A 6000-nucleotide genomic window follows, 5' to 3' on the forward strand; every position below is an offset into this window, starting at 1 on the left:
GCGAAGTATTTAAGAAGTTTACTACATATTCTTGGTTACGATAGAAATATGATAAGTACTTTGAATTATAATACGGTTTTAAATTGGTTAATTGCTGAAAAAAATACGAAAATAAAGCTGTACTTGAACATATATATTAGTCGAGGACGTGGCTACTGACAGTGCTGATTACAGATTTTCTGGTGGAAGAATTTCATTACACTAGAGGTAAAAAGCAGACGCCCATTTAGACAGCCCCCCACCCCTTTCCATAGTCAATCGGAAATAGTCTCAATCGTTTGTACAGAAGTGTACATGCCAAATTTTCGTTTGCACACAATTAGAGGCGGCGCCAGAACGAAAAAAGTGGAAGGCTGTCTAAATGGTACCCCCCACGATGTCCAATTCAATCACAAATTGTCGCAATCGTTTCTACACCATTTGTACAGAAATGAGCAGGCGAAATTTTCGTTTGGACATAATTAGGGACGCAACCAGAACGAAAACAAAGTGGGAGGCTAAGTAGTAGCCCCACAACATGTCTAATTTTATCACAAATTGTCGCAATCGTTTGTACAGAAATGTGAAGGCGAAATTTTTGTTTGTATATAATTAGGGGTGCCGCCAGAACGAAAACAAAGTGGGGCTGTCGAAATGGTAGCCCCCCACCATGTCCAATTGAATCACAGATTGTCGCAATCGTTTCTACATCGTTTGTACAGAAATGTGAAAGTGAAATTTTGGTTTGTACACAATTAGGGGTGCCGCCAGAACAAATCAAGTGGGGGCTGTTAAATGGTAGCCCCTCCAGAATGTCCAATTCAATCACGAATAGTTGCAATTGTTTGTACGTCTTTGTACATAAATGTGCAGTTGAAAATTTCGTTTGCACATAAATGGGCGCCGCCAAGACGATAACAAACTATGGGCTCTCGAATTGATAGCCCTCCTACCATGTCGAATTCAACCACAAATTGTCGCACTTGTTTGTACGTCTTTGTACAGAAATTTGCAGGCGAAATTTTCGTTTGTACACAATTAGGGGCGCGCCAAAACAATAACAAGGTATAGGCTCCCTAATTGGTAGCACCTCCGCACGTCCGATTCAAAAGAAACTTATCTCAATCGTTTGCACAGTAATGCGCAGGCGAAAGTTTTGTTTTTACGCTATCAGGTGTTTCGACAGAACGAAAAGAAAGGGGAGCTGTCTAAGTGCTAGGCCCACCATGTTCGATTGAACCACAAATTTTCGCGATCGTTTATACATCGTTTGTGCAGGATTGTACAGGTAAAATTTTCTTTTGTATTAAATAATATACGGATGTGAGTATTTTTAATATCTGCGATCAACGTTAACCGGTTTGAATAACGGTTGCTGAGATTCAAAATGGTACCTATTACACTAGTCTTCAAAAAATATATTTCTCTGGCACACGGATGAAAGTACCTGATTCTGCATCTGCATTAGTTTTTCTCCATCACCCTCAGTTTTTCCGTGACAGGGGTTTTAGGGAAATTTCCCCTCATTTTTTTTTTACAAATTTCATACCTGTAGCTCGGGTACCTTAGGTATATAAACGCACAAATTATACTGTATGTTAGCTTGATTAATACTTAGTAAGCCCTCTATGTTTCATAAGAATAGCATTATTCTTTCTAGAGAAATAAACATATTTATATAAAAAATATGCTATGTGTACTGTTCATGTTACAATATTCATTAGTGTAGATAAAATCACATACAACTTCCACGAAAATTACAATATAAGCACGGTTTATATCTTATTGGATTTGAAATAAAACATATTTTCAATGATGTATACACCATGTCACCATTTTATATCTACTTAATAAATAATACAAAACAAGTGAGTGGTATCTTGTTCATACGTAAAAAATGAATGAACACTTAATTACCTCAAATAATATGTTTAAGTTGTCGACTTTCTTCTGTGTTTGGCTCCTGGAACATCTCTTTTAAGTGTCCAATAGTAATTAGCTAGCATTTTTGAACTCTACTGTCACTGGTATCTCTTCTCCATGGTGGAAATGTCCTGATGAAAACGTTCCTCATACTCATCACTAACAGCACCAAGGTTTTCAGGAAAGAAATGCAGGTGGGAGTCTAGAAAGTGAACTTTTAGGGACATGTTGTAACCCATTTGTTTGAATGATTGCAGGAAATCACTCACAATTTCACGGTAATTTGGGGATTTCTTGTTTCCTAAAAAATCTCTGTTAAACATTTAAATGAACACCAAGCTGCTTTCTCAACCAGAGTTAAGAGATCCTCAAATCTTTGGTCACGAATCAAACATCTTATTTGGGGGTCTACAAAAATTCCTAGTGTCACTAACCCGGGAAATTTTTCCTTGATGTATCAAAATCCTGCATTAGTTGTGTCCATTGTTTTAACAAAGTTTTTGAAGAGCCCCAACTTCATGTGAAGAGGAGGTAGAATTATCTAATCAGTGCTCACCAGTGAGGAATAAACAGCATTCTTCTGTCCAGAAGTTAATACATGCGTTGGCCATTCCTTCTTGATGTAATTTTCCGCTTTGTTCCTGTTGCCCCATTCGCAGAGGAAACTACAATATTTCGTATAACCAAGCTGCAAACCCATTAACAAAGAAATGACTTTTAAATCACAGCAAACGGTCCACTTGTATTTCTCATACTGAATTCTTTCTAACACTATTTCGATGTTTTCATACGTTTCCTTCATATTAGTTGCATAAGCCAAAGGCACTGAAGTAAATTTGCAGCCTTGTGCAAAAGGACAGCCTTAGAACTAGTTTTGGAAGAGTCAATAAACAATCTCAACTCTGTACTTACACCTTCTGCATGTCCAAGTGTATCCATCACAGCACAGACATTATTAGAATACACTAAATCGTTTCCTCGAGAATAATAGTTTTGAAACTATGTATGATGGTTTCGAAAAATACACACTTTAGTGTCATGATGGAGCAGATTCCAGCCTTTAAGTCTAGAAGCAAGAAGTTCTGTCTGTTTCTTGGAGAGCTTTAAATCCTGTACGAAGTCAATTAGTTCACCCGGAGTTATCAGATGGGGATCCAATGTAGATGTGCTTCCTACATAAGTAGGATCATCTTCTTCATTTCGAACTTAAGTAGTTGTCTCAAGTACGTAATCCTCATTTACCGTAAGATGAGGAGGAGGTACTGGTACAGGTAATTCTGCACTGTGTTGAACTGGCCTAATTGCTGTTGGCAAATTAGGATACTGTACTGTGTGGTTAGATTCACTGGTTATTTCTTTTATCTGTGTCACACAAAAGTAGCAGTCTGAAAAAAAAATTGTTTCCCTCCAGATCGTCGGTACTGCGAAGTTCATGTGCCCACCCAGTCAGACGTTTCACGCAAGTACAACAAATGTAGTGAGAAACGAAATTCTTATCTTCTCCTACACAGCTACCAAAATATAACTGATAACACTTCCTCACAAGTGGAGTAAAACATCGACGTTGCGATTTAAATGTCAGCTCCCCACATATATAACATAAATTGTCCGGTTTATTTACACACTTCCCCGGCATCTTGTATCCTGTAAGGTATCACACACACATACACACAGGAATCTACACTCCATCAAATTCCCACAAAATATCTCTAGAAATTCACCCATACAAAAATGGCGACATGGTGTACACATCATTGAAAATGTTTTATTGGAAGTCCAGTGAGGTATAAACCGAGATATACAGGGTGTCTCAAAAGTGTGGTACTACACCTATTAAAACCCAAATGGATATACTTTCAGCAAATTTTATGTGGTAGGTGAACTTGAGGGTTATGGGGACATTTTCTGGCGTAGGATACGCAGACGACCGCCATCTTGGTGCCGCCATCTTGAATTTAACTTTTTTTATTACAAACGCTACTTGGGTCACGTGAAACATGATCATAGGCTGGAATTTCACCAGAAAACCGAATCTGAAGTCAAAATGCATTTATCTTTATGTGGTAAACAGTAATCCACAATTGAAGTTGCGAATTTCACTGCGTTTCCTTTGTGTTGCAGGTTGTGAATCAAGCCGTTAATGAGGGAGGAACGCATCCGGATCATCAAAATATGGGGCGGGAGGAGTGCCCGCGCAGTGGCTGCCGATTTCAATGCGCGTCATCCACAACGAGCACCTCTATCGCATGTTGCAGTGGCACGGTTATTGACCAAATTCGAGGAAACGGGAACAGTTGTGGATAGACCCCGTAGTGGACGGCCAAGGACAGCCACGGACGAAGAAACAGCTACTACCGTACTGGCCTCCTTTTCAAAGTCGCTGCAGCGAAGCACACGTCGTTTAGTAATGCAGTATGCTGTGAGTCTCAGTTCAGTGCACAGGGTGCTCCAAAGGTATAAGTGGCATCCATATAAGATGCAATTGCAGCACCATTTATCGGAGGACGATCCCGATCGTCGCGTCCAGTTTTGCGGGTGGGCTATTGAGCAATTGAGGATAAATTCGCAGTTCGCTATGCAGATACTTTTTTTTCGAATAAAGAGTATTTCTACGTAAATGGTGAGGTCAATAGGCAAAACATGCGCTAATGGTCCCGTAACAACCCCGCTTTGACAGATCCCTCGAAAATGACCGGTGCATGGAAAACTATGGTATGGGCAGGCATATGGGGAACAAAGATCGTCGGTCCGTTTTTCATTCCAGGAACGTTAAATGCAGACCGATACCTCGCGTTGTTGCAGGAAAACATAATGCCGGCACTGATGTCCGAGGATGGTACCTTCCCCAGGTTCTTCAAGCAAGATGGTGTACCTCCCCATTATGGCATCCAGGTGCGTCAGTTCCTGGATGAACAATTTCATGGGATGTGGATTGGTCGATGTGGACCAGTGGAATGGCCTGCTCGATCAGCAGACTTAACTCCCCTTGACTTCTACCTGTGGGGACATGTGAAGGCTATGGTGTATGCTGTGAAAATTCGTGATATTCGCCATGTAGAAGACCGTATCATGGCTGCCTGTGAACAAATATCCCCAGAAACCTTAATACGTGTCCATAGCAATTGGAAGAAGCGTCTGAACACGTGCATTGCGCAGCACGGACAACATGTTGAGCACATTATGTAATACGAAACTCACACCTGCAATTGCGAATAACTGTTTACCACATAAAGATAAATTCATTTTGACTTCAGATTCGGTATTCTGGTGAAATTCTAGCCTATGATCATGTATCACATGACCCACGAAACGTTTGTAATAAAAAGTTAAATTCAAGATGGCTGTACCAAGATGGCGGTCGTCTGCGTAACCTACGCAAGAAAGTGTCCCCCTAACCCTCAAGTTCACCTACCACATCAAATTCGCTGAAAGTATATCCATTCGGATTTTAATAGGGGTAGTAAAACTTTTGAGTCACCCTGCATTATAATATTCGTGGAAATTGTGTGTGTTGAAGACCGACCCGAACCGCCCCGTGACCAGAGTTCACTGACCCGACAATCCGACCCGAGCTGGCCCGATTGGCCCGACCCGAGCTGACCTAACCCGACAACCGACCCGAGTGACCTGACCTTACAATCTAACCAGTTTGAGAGAACTAGAACCTTACAAAGCTGCCGTCAGAAAAAAATGCTGGCCAATTCGTATGCATAAACCATTGTTTCGGCTTTTTTATTTGTAATATAATTATCCTCCTCCTCCTGCTCCTCCTCAGTGTTCTGCCATTAATGACAGGCCATTTTCCGTGAACTAGGTAAGAACCTTCCATTTTTGCGATTTCCCGCTAATATATTCCTCGCAACCCAACATAATGTTCCACCCTCCTTATTACAATCTATCAATTGCAACCTTCTTACACTCTCGCTCTCCTAATATCACCTCCTTTACTACATCTCAGAATGCAATCCCTTAGCAAGATCAAAACTTGTGATCCGTCCATTTTTTCGCTTCCTTATATCGTCCAATATTGCTCTCGTCTCTTGCATGTTTTCAGTATTTCCTAATTCGTTTTCCTCTCTACCCTGCTAACCTTTATTT

The sequence above is a fragment of the Thermobia domestica genome, chromosome 6 (genome assembly GCF_964235325.1).
Source record: "Thermobia domestica chromosome 6, izTheDome1.hap1.1, whole genome shotgun sequence".
Taxonomy (NCBI): domain Eukaryota; kingdom Metazoa; phylum Arthropoda; class Insecta; order Zygentoma; family Lepismatidae; genus Thermobia; species Thermobia domestica.